General features: G+C 42.1%; 1 protein-coding gene across 10 annotated transcripts in view; it reads right to left on the bottom strand.

Annotated features, from left to right (window-relative positions):
- The window catches only part of LOC106583454 (transmembrane and coiled-coil domains protein 1), a 29,852-nt gene extending 12,025 nt beyond the window's left edge, over window positions 1-17,827 (bottom strand). For 3 of the 10 annotated variants that reach the window (XM_014167641.3, XM_014167643.3, XM_014167644.3), the window contains exons 1-2: window positions 17,726-17,827; window positions 9,680-9,842 (exon numbers count right to left, since the gene is read on the bottom strand). The gene's annotated coding sequence lies outside the window, so the exon portion shown is untranslated. The remainder of the gene's footprint in view (window positions 1-9,679; window positions 9,843-17,725) is intronic. The other 7 variants (XM_014167648.3, XM_014167649.3, XM_014167650.3 and 4 more) reach the window with 4 other exon arrangements.
- Between the last annotated feature and the right edge of the window lie 2,251 nt (window positions 17,828-20,078).

The raw sequence follows: 20,078 nt of genomic DNA, 5'->3' as shown, positions 1-20,078 counted from the left end.
GGTATGGCCATCTATAGGCTATGTGGTATGGCCATCTATAGGCTATGTGGTATGGTCATCTATAGGCTATGTGGTATGGTCATCTATAGGCTATGTGGTATGGCCATCTATAGGCTATGTGGTATGGCCATCTATAGGCTATGTGGTATGGCCATCTATAGGCTATGTGGTATGGCCATCTATAGGCTATGTGGTATGGCCATCTATAGGCTATGTGGTATGGCCATCTATAGGCTATGTGGTATGGTCATCTATAGGCTATGTGGTATGGTCATCTATAGGCTATGTGGTATGGCCATCTATAGGCTATGTGGTATGTCCATCTATAGGCTATGTGGAGGCCATCTATAGGCATTGGGTATGTCCATCTATAGGCTATGTGGTATGGCCATCTATAGGCTATGTGGTATGGTCATCTATAGGCTATGTGGTATGTCCATCTATAGGCTATGTGGTATGGTCATCTATAGGCTATGTGGTATGGTCATCTATAGGCTATGTGGTATGGTCATCTATAGGCTATGTGGTATGGCCATCTATAGGCTATGTGGTATGGCCATCTATAGGCTATGTGGAGGCCATCTATAGGCATTGGGTATGTCCATCTATAGGCTATGTGGTATGGCCATCTATAGGCTATGTGGTATGGTCATCTATAGGCTATGTGGTATGTCCATCTATAGGCTATGTGGTATGGTCATCTATAGGCTATGTGGTATGTCCATCTATAGGCTATGTGGTATGGTCATCTATAGGCTATGTGGTATGGCCATCTATAGGCTATGTGGTATGGCCATCTATAGGCTATGTGGTATGGTCATCTATAGGCTATGTGGTATGGTCATCTATAGGCTATGTGGTATGGTCATCTATAGGCTATGTGGTATGGTCATCTATAGGCTATGTGGAGGTCATCTATAGGCTATGTGGTATGGTCATCTATAGGCTATGTGGAGGTCATCTATAGGCTATGTGGTATGGTCATCTATAGGCTATGTGGTATGGCCATCTATAGGCTATGTGGTATGGTCATCTATAGGCTATGTGGTATGGCCATCTATAGGCTATGTGGTATGGCCATCTATAGGCTATGTGGTATGGCCATCTATAGGCTATGTGGTATGGTCATCTATAGGCTATGTGGTATGGTCATCTATAGGCTATGTGGTATGGCCATCTATAGGCTATGTGGTATGGTCATCTATAGGCTATGTGGTATGGTCATCTATAGGCTATGTGGTATGGCCATCTATAGGCTATGTGGTATGGCCATCTATAGGCTATGTGGTATGGCCATCTATAGGCTATGTGGTATGGCCATCTATAGGCTATGTGGTATGGTCATCTATAGGCTATGTGGTATGGTCATCTATAGGCTATGTGGTATGGCCATCTATAGGCTATGTGGTATGGCCATCTATAGGCTATGTGGTATGGTCATCTATAGGCTATGTGGTATGGTCATCTATAGGCTATGTGGTATGGCCATCTATAGGCTATGTGGTATGGCCATCTATAGGCTATGTGGTATGGCCATCTATAGGCTATGTGGTATGGCCATCTATAGGCTATGTGGTATGGCCATCTATAGGCTATGTGGTATGGTCATCTATAGGCTATGTGGTATGCTCATCTATAGGCTATGTGGTATGGCCATCTATAGGCTATGTGGTATGGTCATCTATAGGCTATGTGGTATGGTCATCTATAGGCTATGTGGTATGGCCATCTATAGGCTATGTGGTATGGCCATCTATAGGCTATGTGGTATGGCCATCTATAGGCTATGTGGTATGGTCATCTATAGGCTATGTGGTATGGTCATCTATAGGCTATGTGGTATGGTCATCTATAGGCTATGTGGTATGGCCATCTATAGGCTATGTGGTATGGCCATCTATAGGCTATGTGGTATGGCCATCTATAGGCTATGTGGTATGGCCATCTATAGGCTATGTGGTATGGCCATCTATAGGCTATGTGGTATGGCCATCTATAGGCTATGTGGTATGGTCATCTATAGGCTATGTGGTATGGTCATCTATAGGCTATGTGGTATGGTCATCTATAGGCTATGTGGAGGCCATCTATAGGCTATGTGGTATGGTCATCTATAGGCTATGTGGTATGGCCATCTATAGGCTATGTGGTATGGTCATCTATAGGCTATGTGGTATGGCCATCTATAGGCTATGTGGTATGGTCATCTATAGGCTATGTGGTATGGTCATCTATAGGCTATGTGGTATGGTCATCTATAGGCTATGTGGTATGGCCATCTATAGGCTATGTGGTATGGTCATCTATAGGCTATGTGGTATGGCCATCTATAGGCTATGTGGTATGGCCATCTATAGGCTATGTGGTATGGCCATCTATAGGCTATGTGGTATGGCCATCTATAGGCTATGTGGTATGGTCATCTATAGGCTATGTGGTATGGTCATCTATAGGCTATGTGGTATGGTCATCTATAGGCTATGTGGAGGCCATCTATAGGCTATGTGGTATGGTCATCTATAGGCTATGTGGTATGGCCATCTATAGGCTATGTGGTATGGTCATCTATAGGCTATGTGGTATGGCCATCTATAGGCTATGTGGTATGGTCATCTATAGGCTATGTGGTATGGCCATCTATAGGCTATGTGGTATGGTCATCTATAGGCTATGTGGTATGGTCCATCTATAGGCTATGTGGTATGGTCATCTATAGGCTATGTGGTATGGTCATCTATAGGCTATGTGGTATGGTCATCTATAGGCTATGTGGTATGGTCATCTATAGGCTATGTGGTATGGTCATCTATAGGCTATGTGGTATGGCCATCTATAGGCTATGTGGTATGGCCATCTATAGGCTATGTGGTATGGCCATCTATAGGCTATGTGGTATGGTCATCTATAGGCTATGTGGTATGGTCATCTATAGGCTATGTGGTATGGCCATCTATAGGCTATGTGGTATGGCCATCTATAGGCTATGTGGTATGGTCATCTATAGGCTATGTGGTATGGTCATCTATAGGCTATGTGGTATGGTCATCTATAGGCTATGTGGTATGGTCATCTATAGGCTATGTGGAGGCCATCTATAGGCTATGTGGTATGGTCATCTATAGGCTATGTGGTATGGTCATCTATAGGCTATGTGGTATGGTCATCTATAGGCTATGTGGTATGGTCATCTATAGGCTATGTGGTATGGCCATCTATAGGCTATGTGGTATGGCCATCTATAGGCTATGTGGTATGGCCATCTATAGGCTATGTGGTATGGCCATCTATAGGCTATGTGGTATGGCCATCTATAGGCTATGTGGTATGGTCATCTATAGGCTATGTGGTATGGCCATCTATAGGCTATGTGGTATGGCCATCTATAGGCTATGTGGTATGGCCATCTATAGGCTATGTGGTATGGCCATCTATAGGCTATGTGGTATGGCCATCTATAGGCTATGTGGTATGGCCATCTATAGGCTATGTGGTATGGCCATCTATAGGCTATGTGGTATGGCCATCTATAGGCTATGTGGTATGGCCATCTATAGGCTATGTGGTATGGCCATCTATAGGCTATGTGGTATGGTCATCTATAGGCTATGTGGTATGGTCATCTATAGGCTATGTGGTATGGTCATCTATAGGCTATGTGGTATGGTCATCTATAGGCTATGTGGTATGGCCATCTATAGGCTATGTGGTATGGCCATCTATAGGCTATGTGGTATGGCCATCTATAGGCTATGTGGTATGGCCATCTATAGGCTATGTGGTATGGCCATCTATAGGCTATGTGGTATGGCCATCTATAGGCTATGTGGTATGGCCATCTATAGGCTATGTGGTATGGCCATCTATAGGCTATGTGGTATGGTCCATCTATAGGCTATGTGGTATGTCCATCTATAGGCTATGTGGTATGTCCATCTATAGGCTATGTGGTATGTCCATCTATAGGCTATGTGGTATGGCCATCTATAGGCTATGTGGTATGGCCATCTATAGGCTATGTGGTATGGCCATCTATAGGCTATGTGGTATGGCCATCTATAGGCTATGTGGTATGGCCATCTATAGGCTATGTGGTATGGCCATCTATAGGCTATGTGGTATGGCCATCTATAGGCTATGTGGTATGGCCATCTATAGGCTATGTGGTATGGCCATCTATAGGCTATGTGGTATGGCCATCTATAGGCTATGTGGTATGTCCATCTATAGGCTATGTGGTATGGTCATCTATAGGCTATGTGGTATGGTCATCTATAGGCTATGTGGTATGGTCATCTATAGGCTATGTGGTATGGTCATCTATAGGCTATGTGGTATGGCCATCTATAGGCTATGTGGTATGGTCATCTATAGGCTATGTGGTATGGCCATCTATAGGCTATGTGGTATGGCCATCTATAGGCTATGTGGAGGCCCGATTCCAATGAGGCGACGCTGTGGCATCCATGTTCCACACACACAGAGACGTGGACACTTACACACACAGAGACGTCCATGTTCCACACACACAGAGACGTGAACACTTACACACACAGAGACGTGGACACTTACACACACAGAGACGTGGACACTTACACACACAGAGACGTGGACACTTACACACACAGAGACGTGGACACTTACACACACAGAGACGTGGACACTTACACACACAGAGACGTGGACACTTACACACACAGAGACGTGGACACTTACACACACAGAGACGTGGACACTTACACACACAGAGACGTGGACACTTACACACACAGTGACATCCATGTTCCACACACACAGAGACATGGACACTTACACACACAGTGACATCCATGTTCCACACACACAGAGACATGGACACTTACACACACAGTGACGTACGTGTATGTTCCATTGTGTCCTGAAGGTAATACACAGAGTGAGTCTAACGGTGTTGTTCATACATTATTAAGCAGACAAACATAGGAGTGACTCCCAAGACTCAGCACAGATATCATGTCACTGTCAACAAGCAGGCACATCTAACCCATCCAAAAACACTATAGATAAAACACCCGTGCCACAAGCAGAATGGAACACAAGGCCTAATGCTATAATATCAGACTACCTACCACCACAGATGTAGTCCAACATGCACAGCCACAGCTATGAGTACATAGATGAGCATAGTAGCAAACATTCACACAGTGACATACACACACCATGACACCATTACACACCATGACACACCATGACACCATGACACAATTACACACCATGACACACCATGACACAATTACACACCATGACACACCATGACACACCATGACACACCATGACACTATTACACACCATGACACAATTACACACCATGACACAATGACACACCATGACACCATGACACACCATGACACAATTACACACCATGACACAATTACACACCATGACACACCATGACACACCATGACACTATTACACACCATGACACAATTACACACCATGACACAATTACACACCATGACACAATGACACACCATGACACCATGACACACCATGACACAATTACACACCATGACACAATTACACACCATGACACACCATGACACACCATGACACTATTACACACCATGACACAATTACACACCATGACACAATTACACACCATGACACCATGACACACCATGACACAATTACACACCATGACACAATTACACACCATGACACCATGACACAATTACACACCATGACACCATGACACACCATGACACTATTACACACCATGACACTATGACACACCATGACACTATGACACACCATGACACTATGACACTATTACACCATGACACTATGACACTATTACACCATGACACTATGACACACCATGACACACCATGACACCATGACACTATTACACTATGACACTATTACACTATTACACTATGACACTATTACACACCATGACACAATTACACACCATGACACAATTACACACATGACACAATTACACACATGACACAATTACACACGACACAATTACACACCATGACACCATGACACACCATGACACCATGACACACCATGACACCATGACACACCATGACACAATTACACACCATGACACAATTACACACCATGACACCATGACACAATTACACACCATGACACAATTACACACCATGACACAATTACACACCATGACACAATTACACACCATGACACAATTACACACCATGACACCATGACACAATTACACACCATGACACAATTACACACCATGACACCATGACACAATTACACACCATGACACAATTACACACCATGACACACCATGACACAATTACACACCATGACACAATTACACACCATGACACCATGACACAATTACACACCATGACACCATGACACACCATGACACTATTACACACCATGACACTATTACACACCATGACACTATGACACACCATGACACTATGACACACCATGACACTATGACACTATGACACTATGACACTATTACACCATGACACTATGACACCATGACACACCATGACACCATGACACCATGACACACCATGACACACCATGACACCATGACACTATTACACACCATGACACTATTACACACCATGACACTATTACACACCATGACACTATTACACTATTACACTATGACACTATTACACTATGACACACCATGACACTATTACACACCATGACACAATGACACACCATGACACACCATGACACAATTACACACCATGACACAATTACACACCATGACACAATTACACACCATGACACCATGACACAATTACACACCATGACACAATTACACACCATGACACCATGACACAATTACACACCATGACACAATTACACACCATGACACAATTACACACCATGACAATGACACACTATGACACACCATGACACACCATGACACTATGACACTATGACACAACATGACACTATGACACACCATGACACTATGACACACCATGACACTATGACACACCATGACACACCATGACACCATTACACACCATGACACTATTACACACCATGACACCATGACACACCATGACACTATTACACACCATGACACTATGACACTATGACACTATTACACACCATGACACTATGACACACCATGACACTATGACACTATTACACACCATTACACACCATGACACCATGACACTATGACACACCATGACACTATGACACACCATGACACTATGACACACCATGACACTATGACACACCATGACACACCATGACACCATTACACACCATGACACACCATGACACTATTACACACCATGACACCATTACACACCATGACACACCATGACACACCATGACACTATTACACACCATGACACTATTACACACTATGACACTATGACACACTATGACACACCATGACACTATTACACACCATTACACACCATGACACACCATTACACACCATGACACACCATGACACTATTACACACCATGACACTATTACACACCATGACACTATTACACACCATGACACTATTACACACCATGACACTATTACACACCATGACACTATGACACACCATGACACACCATGACACCATTACACACCATGACACACCATGACACTATTACACACCATGACACCATTACACACCATGACACACCATGACACACCATGACACTATTACACACCATGACACTATTACACACTATGACACTATTACACACTATGACACTATGACACACTATGACACACCATGACACTATTACACACCATGACACTATTACACACTATGACACTATGACACACTATGACACACCATGACACTATTACACACCATTACACACCATGACACACCATTACACACCATGACACACCATGACACTATTACACACCATGACACTATTACACACCATGACACCATGACACACCATGACACTATTACACACCATGACACCATGACACACCATGACACACCATGACACTATGACACACCATGACACACCATGACACTATGACACACCATGACACTATGACACACCATGACACCATGACACACCATGACACCATGACACACCATGACACACCATGACACTATTACACACCATGACACCATTACACACCATGACACCATTACACACCATGACACCATTACACACCATGACACAATTACACACCATGACACTATTACACACCATGACACTATTACACACCATGACACTATTACACACCATGACACCATTACACACCATGACACCATTACACACCATGACACCATTACACACCATGACACACCATGACACTATTACACACCATGACACTATGACACACCATGACACTATGACACACCATGACACTATTACACACCATGACACTATGACACACCATGACACTATTACACACCATGACACACCATGACACTATGACACACCATGACACTGACACACCATGACACTGACACACCATGACACTATGACACACCATGACACTATGACACACCATGACACTATGACACACCATGACACACCATGACACTATTACACACCATGACACTATGACACACCATGACACTATTACACACCATGACACACCATGACACTATGACACACCATGACACTGACACACCATGACACTGACACACCATGACACTGACACACCATGACACTATGACACACCATGACACTATGACACACCATGACACTATGACACACCATGACACACCATGACACTATTACACACCATGACACACCATGACACTATGACACACCATGACACTATTACACACCATTACACACCATGACACTATTACACACCATGACACTATGACACACCCAGCCTCTCTTCCTCCACTAGTGCGCTACATTTTCTGACTTAAGAGGGTTGGTCAACACTCGCTTATCACTCTCCCCCACCGCCTCGAGCATTCAGCCTTCCAAGGTCACATCAGTGTGCGTATATCTACAGTCTATACTGCCTGTGCCTACATAGATAAAATGCTGCATGCAAATGTATCTACCACATCTGTACTTGTGTCCATTCACTGTAACAGGCCCAGCAAGATGAGAACGTCTTAAAGATTGAATCCGCAATAGGGGGAAAGGCGTCCCTGTCCGCCCCAGCACCTCTTATTGTTTTGTGGACCTATTGGAGGCGAGATGCTTCGAGCAACACAGTACATATTCTGCTGTTCTATCGCGTGTGCAATGACGTCAGAGAGTAAAAAACAGAGTTGGTTGTTTGCAGTAACTTCTTTGCTGTTGTAATATCCCAAAAGGACGTGGCAGTTTCACCATTAATGATTCCAGCTTTAAAGGGGAGGGGAAACACTAGGCTATACACCTGTTTAGTGTTAGTGGATTGAATACAACTTGTTGCATTGCTATATGTCCTAAAGTGTTTCCATTCCCCTTTAATGTGCTGTGTCAGCCTGCTGATCATTGATCTTCTGATCTATTTTTTTCCACTGTTCATCTACCAAAAGCTATTCTTCATTCTGATGAAAGTCAACATGGCTGAACCATTAATGCCACTTTCAACAATGTTAAGATCAACAACAACAAATCTTCTTTCCTCATCTACCATAAGGCAAAGAAATTCCCTATTTTTTGACAAAAGTTAGGCAAATTTATATGCAGTGCAATAGCCAGTTGACTCTTTCCTAAAGCAAATTGTTTGGCTAGCAACTGGGACACATACCTTACGTTCCAGTCATCAGCAGGCCTATTAGGATTTCTCTGCATAAGAAAAGGCTAAATATTCCAAGGAAGTTTTCCAAAACCACTCTTTCCAAAATAAAAGACCTGGGATGTCCTTTCCTCTTCAGTCAACGGTATCCAGTCATGTTTAGGAATATCACATGCTGCAATGGAAAGAGTGGAGAAATGTCAGGGCAGATTTTCAAAATCACCAGGGGTATAAAGATAAACATTTACCATTAAGACCATGGTTTGTCCATTGACTTTAGATGATCTGACTGGTAAATGTGAACTTTATGCTTTTGACAAACTCACCGTAGTTCAATACTGTACTTTCAGAGTCAACTCAAACACATGTGACTCGCTCATTTAAGTGTGGTTTATCAAAAGACTCAATACAGTATGCACTCCAGATTCAATAAGCTATTGCACTGCATATCATTCTGGCTAATCTAGTGAGCTGTCATGAAAACTAGGACCAAACAGGTGCACAGACTCTGCCCTGGGATAGGCAAACCATTGCCAACTGTCTCCTCTGAGTAGCTTACAGAGCCTTCAGAAGGTATTCATACTCAATACTTATTGATTCAAGACATTTCAGCTTTTGATTTGTAATTAAAGTGTAAACACTTTGAAAAACAATTCCAACACAAAATCAGGCTGTAACACAACAAAAATGTGGAAAAGGTAAAGGCGTGTGAATACTTTCTGAAGGCACTGTATGTCTGGGAGCTTGATATTTCTTAGCTAATTAAGATCAAGATCACTTTATTGGTCAATTGCGCATAAGGTACAAACGAAATGTGACTTCTGCTTTTAACCCAACCCGTGAAAGACACACATACACTGGTTTTGGAGAGGTGCAGGGAGCTGCCACACCGGTCACCCAGGAAGGAGTTGTTGTGTAACTAGCTAACGTTAGAGTGATGTGACTGATAGATTTTCCAAATCAATGGAATGTGTGGGGTGTGTTTGTTCTTACAATAGGAGACAGTTGACTTCCGAGCTAAACAGAGTTGTTAGCTCAATTAATCTGATAAAAGTTAATCAGACATTGATCAAATTTGCTTGCAGCCAGAAATGTGAAGTTGTTTACGCCAAAAGCCAGCCAGTGAGTAATTAGCTAGCTATAAAACACCTAGCCCCTATGTTCTTATGCTGTCCCTTGGACAACAGAGGTTGACCGATTATGATTTTTCAACGCCGATAACGATTATTGGAGGACCACAAAAAAAAACGGTGCCGATTAATCGGCCGTTCCCCGTATATGTAAAATGCCGATTACCGATTGTTATGAAAACTTGGAATCGGCCCTAATGAACACTTTAATTACATTATATATAATAATGACAATTACAACAATACTGAATAGACACTTATTTTAACTTAATACATCAATAAAATCTATTTAGTCTCAAATAAATAATGAAACATGTTCAATTTGGTTTATTTAATGCAAAAACAAAGTGTTGGAGAAGTAAAAGTGCAATATGTGCCATGTAAAAAAGCTAACGTTTAAGTTCCTTGCTCAGAACATGAGAACATATGAAAGCTGGTGGTTCCTTTTAACATGAGTCTTCAATATTCCCAGGTAAGATGTTTTAGGTTGTAGTTATTATAGGACTCTCTCTCTATACCATTTGTATTTCATATACCTTTGACTATTGGATGTTCTAATAGGTACTTTAGTATTGCCAGCCTAATCTCGGGAGTTGATAGGCTTGAAGTCATAAACAGCGCAATGCTTGAAGCACAGCAAAGAGCTGCTGGCAAATGCAGGAAAGTGCAGTTTGAATGAATGCTTACGAGCCTGCTGCTGCCTACCACCGCTGTCAGACTGCTCTATCAAATATCAAGTCAGAGACTTAATTATAATATAACACAAAGAAATGCGAGCTTTAGGTCATTAATATGGTAAAATCCGGAAACTATCATTTCGAAAACAAAATGTTTATTCTTTCAGTGAAATACGGAACCGTTCCGTATTTTATCTAACGGGTGGCATCCCTAAGTCTAAATGGCATCCCTGTCTAAATATTGCTGTTATACATTGCACAACCTTCAACGTTATGTCATAATTATGTACAATTCCGGAAAATTAATTACGGTTTTTGTTAGGAAGAAATGGTCTTCACACAGTTCACTAGGAGCCAGGCAGCCCAAACTGCTGCATATACCCTGACTCTGCTTGCACAGCACGGAAGAGAATTCACACAATTTCCCTAGTTAAAAGAAATTCATGTTAGCAGGCAATATTAAGTAAATATGTAGGTTTAAAAATATACATGTGTATTGATTTTAAGAAAGGCGTTGATGTTTATGGTTAGGTACATTGGTGCAACGACAGTGCTTTTTTCGTGAATGCGCTTGTTAAATCAACACCCGTTTGCGAAGTAGGCTGTGATTCAATGATAAATTAACAGGTAAAGCATCGATTGTATGCAACGCAGGACAAGCTAGATAAACTAGTAATTTCCTCAACCATGTGTAGTTAGTGATTATGTTAAGATTGATCGTTTTTTATAAGATAGGTTTAATGCTAGCTAGCAACTTACCTTGGCTCTTGCTGCACTCGCGTAAAAGGTAGTCAGCCTGCCACGCAGTCTCCTCGTGGAGTGCAATGTAATCGGCTATAAATCAGTGTCGAAAAATGCCGATTACCGATTGTTATGAAAACTTGGAATCGGCCCTAATTAAATCGGCCATTCCGATTAATCGGTCGACCTCTAGACAACATAGTCACATACATTTGTATTGACGAAAACCTATACATTCAGTATGTTGCAAATTTTGAATATAATTATATTTGAGCTTACTCATTTGTAATGTGTATCAATTAATCCCGTAAGGGAAGGGTTGCCAATTAGCGATTTGACACAAAAATATAATTTCATTCATTCACACTACCCGATTGTCCCTATGGTTTGAAATTTGAGACAAAATATCCACAGGAAATATTATTAAACTGACTTCAAAACGGGTTCTCTATGTTACTATTTACCTGAAGCATGCGCAGTGCATTTACTTATATCTTGTGCGCAATACAAGACGGAAGTACATGCACGCAATGCATGCATACCAGGTGTTTACATGGTTTTGCGCATGTGCCAAGTGATAGAAATCTCAGTAGTACCGGTGTTTGGGAAAGTTGGTTTAATAATACTGCACAGACAACGGGTACAGTAAGTTCAAATGGAATTTGATTCAACATTCTGGCTTGTGAGGACATTTTCCAAACAAACGTATGGCATTAAAGGGATTATCCGGTACTTTTGTAGCCTATACTTTTTAGCCAGTACTTTTGAAAGTAGCGCTCACGAGCCAAAAGTGGTTCCCTGGAAATTGCGTGCTACATCACATATGTGCAAATGTGTGCACCACGTCATTGCCCTCTCTTGCTCTGCTGTGTGTGCATGATGTGCCTCTTATTAGATGTTACTCAAATGGCAAGGGGCTGAACCTCATTGATTGAACTCAAATTGCTAGGGGACTGGCCCATGTGGGGGAAAATGTAGGGGATATGGAGCTGCACAGCTTCCAGGAAACAGTCGCTTTCAAACTAGGGATTTCTTGGTTAAGACAGCAATTTTGCTCATAGATTATGCGTGCATAAACTACACATAGACATATCCAGCCCAAAAGTAAAGGTTTAAAAAACATTTAGTCACCAAAGTTCCAGAGCATGTCTTTAACCTCAGACTGTGTAACCAGAAGCATCAGTCTGATTTATTACTTGCCAAAAAGACACCTAAGCTAATAGTTATTCTATAGTGTGATTACAATCTTCAAAGTAATGACTCGTGACGTCGCAAGGCATTCTGGAACTTGCAGTCAAAAGCGTAATTCAATACTAACCAATACAACGAAGTATGTATGTAGTTCTCTCAATCTCCAACACCCAAATTCTAATACAATTACATATGTAAATAACTGTAAAGAAAATATCTTTAGATACAGCTCAATGAATTAACTTAAACATTAACTCTGTACCCCATTAAAGTTACAACACACACTTCAATCTAATGTTAAGCTACTCGCTAAGAAATTGACTACATAATTACCGAGATAAAAATGAACGTAATTATCCTATCCCATTTCTGTTTCAGCCAGAAGATACGGACCCTACCGTTACTCGTGTACACTGAGTTGCACTGGGGTCGGAACGCAATCATGCTTACATGAAGACAGAAGAGCCGACGCAAGATATGGGTCGGAAAACGTACCTCAATGCAGGAATGGGATATGCCACTGTGCCTTTATCCACACTGCTCCATAGAGAAGATCTAAATACTGCTCGTTATCCCAGAAAACGGCCCTTTTTGTTAGCTAGCAGTAGCCACAGCAGCAGAAAACTAGAAGTAGCTACTGGCCTTTCTAGGGAGTTCTAGGGAGTTTTTCCTAGCCACCGTGCTTCTTTCACATGCTTTGCTTGCTGTTTGGGGTTTTAGGCTGGGTTTCTGTACAGCACTTTGAGAATATCAGCTGATGTACGAAGGGCTATATAAAAATAAATTTGATTTGATTTGATTTGCAGCCATTTTGGAATGGCAGTGTCAGCCAATCATCATCATCATGAAGTGCTTTGAGAGGCTAGTTAAAGGACCATATCACCTACATCTAACAAACACCCTAGACCCCGCTACAATTCACATATCTACAGATGACGCAATTACTATTGCACTGCACACTGACTTATCCTATCTGGAAAAGAGAAATGTCAATGAAAGAATGCTGTTCATCGACTACAGCTCAGCCTTCAATACCCTAGTGTCCTCCAAGCTCAGGGCCTTGGGTATGAACCCCTCCCTATGCAACTGGATCCTGAACTTCCTGATAGGTCAACCCCAAATGGTGAAGGTAGGCAACAAGACCTCCCCCACGCTGACCCTCAACACGGGGGCCCCACAGGGGTGTGCTCAGCCCCCTCCTGTACTCCCTGTTCACCCATGACTGCATGGCCATGCATGTCTCCAACTCAAATTATCAAGTTTGCTGACAACAACAGTGGTAGGCCTGATTACCAACGATGATGAGACTAGAAGGCAGAGACAATACAGGTGCATCCAAGCTGGGACCGAGAGACTGAGAAACAGCTTCTATCTCCAGGCCATCAGACTGTTAAACAGCCATCACTAGCCGGCCTCCACCCAGTACCTTAGAGTCTGCTGCTCTATGTACATAGTCATTGAACACTGGACACTAAATGTTTAGATACTGTTTTACCCACTTTAAATGTACAGTGCCTTCAGAAAGTATCAGGCCCCTTGACTTTTTCCACATTTTGTTAGGTTACTGTCTTATTCTAGAATGGATTAAATAAATCAATTCTCAATCTACACACAATACCCCATAATGACAATGCGAAAACAGGTTTAGAAATTTTACCAAATTAATACTAAATAAAAAACAGAAATACCTTATTTACATTTAGACCCTTTGTTATGAGACCTGAAATTGAGCTCAGGTTGTTTCCATCGATCATCCATGAGTTGTTTCTACAACTTGATTGGAGTCCACCTGTGGTAAATTCAATTGATTGGACATGATTTGGAAAGGCACACACCTGTCTATATAAGGCCCCACAGTTGACAGTGCATATCAGAGCAAAAACCAAGCCATGAGGTCGAAGGAATTGTCCGTAGAGCTCCGAGACAGGATTGTGTCGGGCACAGATCTTGTGAAGGGTAACAAAACATTTGAGCAGCACTGAAGGTCCAAGAACACAGTGGCCTCCATCATTCTTAAATGGAAGAAGTTTGGAACCACCAAACTTCTTTGGTGGTTCCAAAAGAAGGTGTGCTAAGCTTGTAGCGTCATACCCAATAAGACTCGAGGCTGTAATCACTGCCCAAGGTGCTTCAACAAAGAAGTAAAGTGTCTGAATATTTATGTAAATGTTTTTTTATTTTGAATACATTTGCAAAAATGTCCAAACCGTTTTTGCTTAGTCATTATGGGCTATTGTGTGAAGATTGATGAGGGAAAAACTAAGGCATTTTAGAATAAGGCTGTAACGTAACAAAATGTGGAAAAAGTCAAGCGGTCTGAATACTTTCCGAATGCACTGTATTATAAAATATAACCGCAACATGCAACAATTTACGGTTTTACTGAGTTATATATAAGGAAATCAGTCAATTGAATTTCACATGACTGGGGAGGGGCGCTGCCATGGCTGCACCTGGGGAGCCAGGCCCAGCCAATCAGAATGAGTTTTTACCCACAAAAGGGCTTTATTAACAATACTCCTCAGTTTCATCAGCTGTCCGGGTGGCTGGTCTGAGACAATCCTGCAGGTGAATAAGCCGGGTGTGGAGGTCCTCGGCTGGCGTGGTTACATGTGGTCTGTGGTTGTGAGGCCGCTTGGACATACGGCCAAATTTTCAAAAAATGTTGGAGGCGGCTTATGGTAGAGAAATTAACATTACATTCTCTGGCAACAGCTCTGATGGACATTCCTTCAGTCTGTATGCCAATTGCACTCTCCCTCAAAACTTGAGACATCTATGGCGTTGTGTGACAAAACTGCACATTTCAGAGTGGCCTTTTATTGTCCCCAGCACAAGGTGCACCTGTGAAATGACCACACCTGTCAGGTGGATGGATTATCTTGGCAAAGGAGAAATGCTCACAAACAGGGATAAAAACAAATGTGCACAACATTTTAGAGAAATAAGCTTTGTGTGCATATCATGAAACATGGGACCGTGTTGCAATTATATTTTTGTTCAGCATATTTTCCGGGATCTGACATTGCTCCTTCTGATATTTCTGGATTATATGTGTATAGTTTATTTTATTATTGCTAGGTATTACTGCACTGTTGGAACTAGAAACAAGTACTTTGCTGCACCTGCAATAACATCAACAAATCTGTGTATGACCAATAAAACTTTCATTTGATTTTAGCTCCTTTATTGTTCAATGCAGACATGCCATTCCATAATGGCTGCTGTGGCTACTGATAGCTAGCATGATGACAAAAATACCAGTTTTCTGGGAAAACAAGCAGTACTTCAATCTTTTTGATGGAGCAGGGTGGATAAAGGTAATATTTGGAGTACAGAGGCATATCCCATCCATGCATTGAGGTATGTTTTCAGACCCATATCTCGCGCCGGCTCCATGGTGTCTTAAAGTAACCATGATTGCGTTCTGAACCCAGTGTAATTCAGCGTAAAGGTAGGTTCGGTATCTTTTGGCAAGCATTGAAAATAAGTTGTGCAGCTATCAGTAGTCAGTGGCCAAACAGAACCACCATCAATATCAGAATGAGCCCGCTAGCTGGCTGGTTAGTTAGCATATGTGTGGATTTGAATCGCTAATGTTACATCCACTAGCACTATTGCGTACAGGCAAAATTAAAATTAAAACCCGGCAACAGACACATACCAGGGAAAAAAATGCACAACTCCCTTTTGTCTGTTGCATGTTGTGTATGGCTAATGATCTCACAGACATGCTGAAAACATTGACCCACCTGGTGTGTAGGCTGTAATTTTTGAGAGTGGATTTACACCGCAGCACATCCCGACGATGCGCCACCGGCTGAGTGGCTTTCGTGTTACTCCCTACCTGGCAGACCCTCACACCACACTGAATAACTTCAACATTAGTTAGCTAGCTAATTACTTAGCCAAGATGAATAGATAACTCGTTAGTTTAATGACAATATAGCTAACATTTGCTCTCTGGAAATGTGATAATGGAGGGGTTGATCATATTTGAATGCTGTCTGACACACCCAAGCAAGCCGTAGTAAAGTAATCGTAAATTGCTTGCACCCAGACAGCAACACTAAGAAGCTACAGGCTATCTGGCTTAGCTAATGCTAGCGAGATAGAACAGGTTGGTTGGGAGTAACGTTAGCCAGCTAACGTTAGCTAGCTACCACATCGAGCTAGCATCAGGTTGAACACAAGTTCATAAACAATACACCTCTTTAGGAAAAAATACTACAAAAATAGACGTTCCTCACACCACAATGACACTATAGTTCGTCAATCAAACTATATGATATATTGTGCATTTACAGGCTACAACTTACATAGGCGCTGAGAGGATTGTGCTGATGATGCCCGTTCATTTCTCCGGATGGAACAGCATTCCCACGATGACGTCAAAGAGCGTGTTCGACGGGGGAGGGGGTGGGGCAAAAATCTTCTTCGGACTACAACCCCAAAAAGTGGATTGCCGCCACAAACTGGATGGGGTTGAAAAAACAAGGTAAAATGAAAATCCTAACTAACTTAATCCACCCCCAAAAAATAGTACCTTGACAAAAACAAAAAAAACACTTCTTCCTTAAAATGGTTTGGCTTGTGACACTACTCCATGGAACTCCTCCGCCAAGAAGTACAAACATCTAAACAATGAAATGTATTTTTTTTTAGGCAAATCCATTAAGAACAAATTATTATTTACAATGACTGCCAAACTCGACCAACAATGGGCCAATTGTGCACCGCCCTATGGGACTACCAATCACGGCCGGTCATAATACAGCCTGGAATCAAACCAGGGTGTCTGTAGTGACACCTCGCGCACTGAGATGCAATGTTAGACCCCTGCGCCACTCGAGAGCCTGTCAACAAGTCTGTCTCTTGTGATCTTCACAGCCTTCACTTGACACAGCACTCTCTCCATTAGTTTGGATATTTCAAATGGGTTGGTGGTCCCGTGTGGCTCAGTTGGTAGAGCATGGTGTTTGCAACGCCAGGGTTGTGGGTTCGATTCCCACGGGGGACCAGTACGGGAAGGAAAAAAATGTATGAAATGTATGCATTCACTACTGTAAGTTGCTCTGGATAAGAGTGTCTGCTAAATGATGTAAATGGATTCTTCAAGATTGGTAATGTGATCAACTGCTCCTCATTAATAAACCGTACTCCCACAAAGTAAAAAGGGACATTGTCAGCACTGAACACTACTTTGCTCCTGTTAAAATAATGGGCATAATGCCAACCCAGAGATGGCGATAGTGGGGCACTTATCTACAGTAGGAAATATAAACAGGTGCATTATAAGTGTCTAATTAGGATGTCGTGAATTATTATGCTTGCATTTTTACCAAACTCTCCGATGTGAGTTATTCACATATACTTAATTACATGTTGTCACAGAAATGAACCCACTTAGGACAAGGTATGTGGACAATGTAATCACTGCCGGATAAATGCAAACAAGTGGAACAAATGAGCGAGGATGAAGAGCCTGCAATGTCTCTCAGTCAAATTTAGGTGGCTATCTTCTCGGGGGACTGTGGTCTAAATACCCAGCATCACTTTCTGCTCCACCCATTTCATTGGTCTCAAGAAATACGCTGAAAGCCTATAAATGACTTATTATTATTATAATAGAGGGAACTATTCTAGGCCAGCATCCCAGAGTTGCCGCTTCACTGTTGACGTTGAGACTGGTGTTTTGCGGATACTATTTAATGAAGCTGCCAGTTGAGGACTTGTGAGGTCTAGTCTGAGAAACAGACACACTCTAATGTACTTGTTCTCTTGCTCAGTTCTGCACCAGGGCCTCCCAATCTTTCTTTTCTGGTTAGAGCCAGTTTGCGCTGTAATGTGAAGGGAGTACACAGCATTGTACCAGATGGCAATTTCTCGCATGGAATAGCCTTCATTTCTCAGAACAAGAATAGACTGACGAGTTTCAGAATAAAGTTTTTAATTTATTATATATATTGGAACTAGTGGATATATGGAGGCTTAAATATCCTGACCAAGTGAGATATACATGGCGGAGGCTCAATCAAGCTAGTCGTCTTGACTACTCTCTTATGTCATTCTCTGTGGCACCAAAAGCAAAAAAAAAGTGTTGATAGGGGACAGAATGTGGTCGGACCATGAGATAATTGGCATATACAACTTACTGAATTTCCATGTGGGCGAGGGTTTTGTTATTTTAATCAAAGCTAATTGTATGGATTTTTTTCTAACAGCTATACAGAAAGACTCATGTTTTTATTTTGTTTATTTTACTAGGCAAGTCAGTTAAGAACAAATTCTTATTTTCAATGACGGCCTAGGAACAGCGGGTTAACTGCCTTGTTCAGGGGCAGAACGGCAGATTTTTATCCTGTCAGCTCAAGGATTCAATCTTGCAACCTTTCGGTTACTATTCCAACGCTCTAACCACTAGGCTACCTGCCGCCCCCAGAAGGCCAAATTACAGAGAAGGAGTGGCACATCGGTCTAAAATACTGCATCACAGTGCAAGAGGCGTCACTGCAGTACCTGGTTCGAATCCAGGCTGCATCACATCCAGCCGTGATTGGGAGTCCCATAGGGCGGCGCACAATTGGCCCAGCATCGTCCGGGTTTGGCCAGTGCAGGCCGTCTTTGTAAATAAAAATTTGTTCTTAACTGACTTGATTAGTTAAATATAAA

The sequence above is a fragment of the Salmo salar genome, chromosome 22 (assembly GCF_965601325.2).
Source record: "Salmo salar chromosome 22, fSalSal1, whole genome shotgun sequence".
NCBI lineage: Eukaryota > Metazoa > Chordata > Actinopteri > Salmoniformes > Salmonidae > Salmo > Salmo salar.
This window is presented reverse-complemented; position numbering and strand designations above follow the sequence as displayed.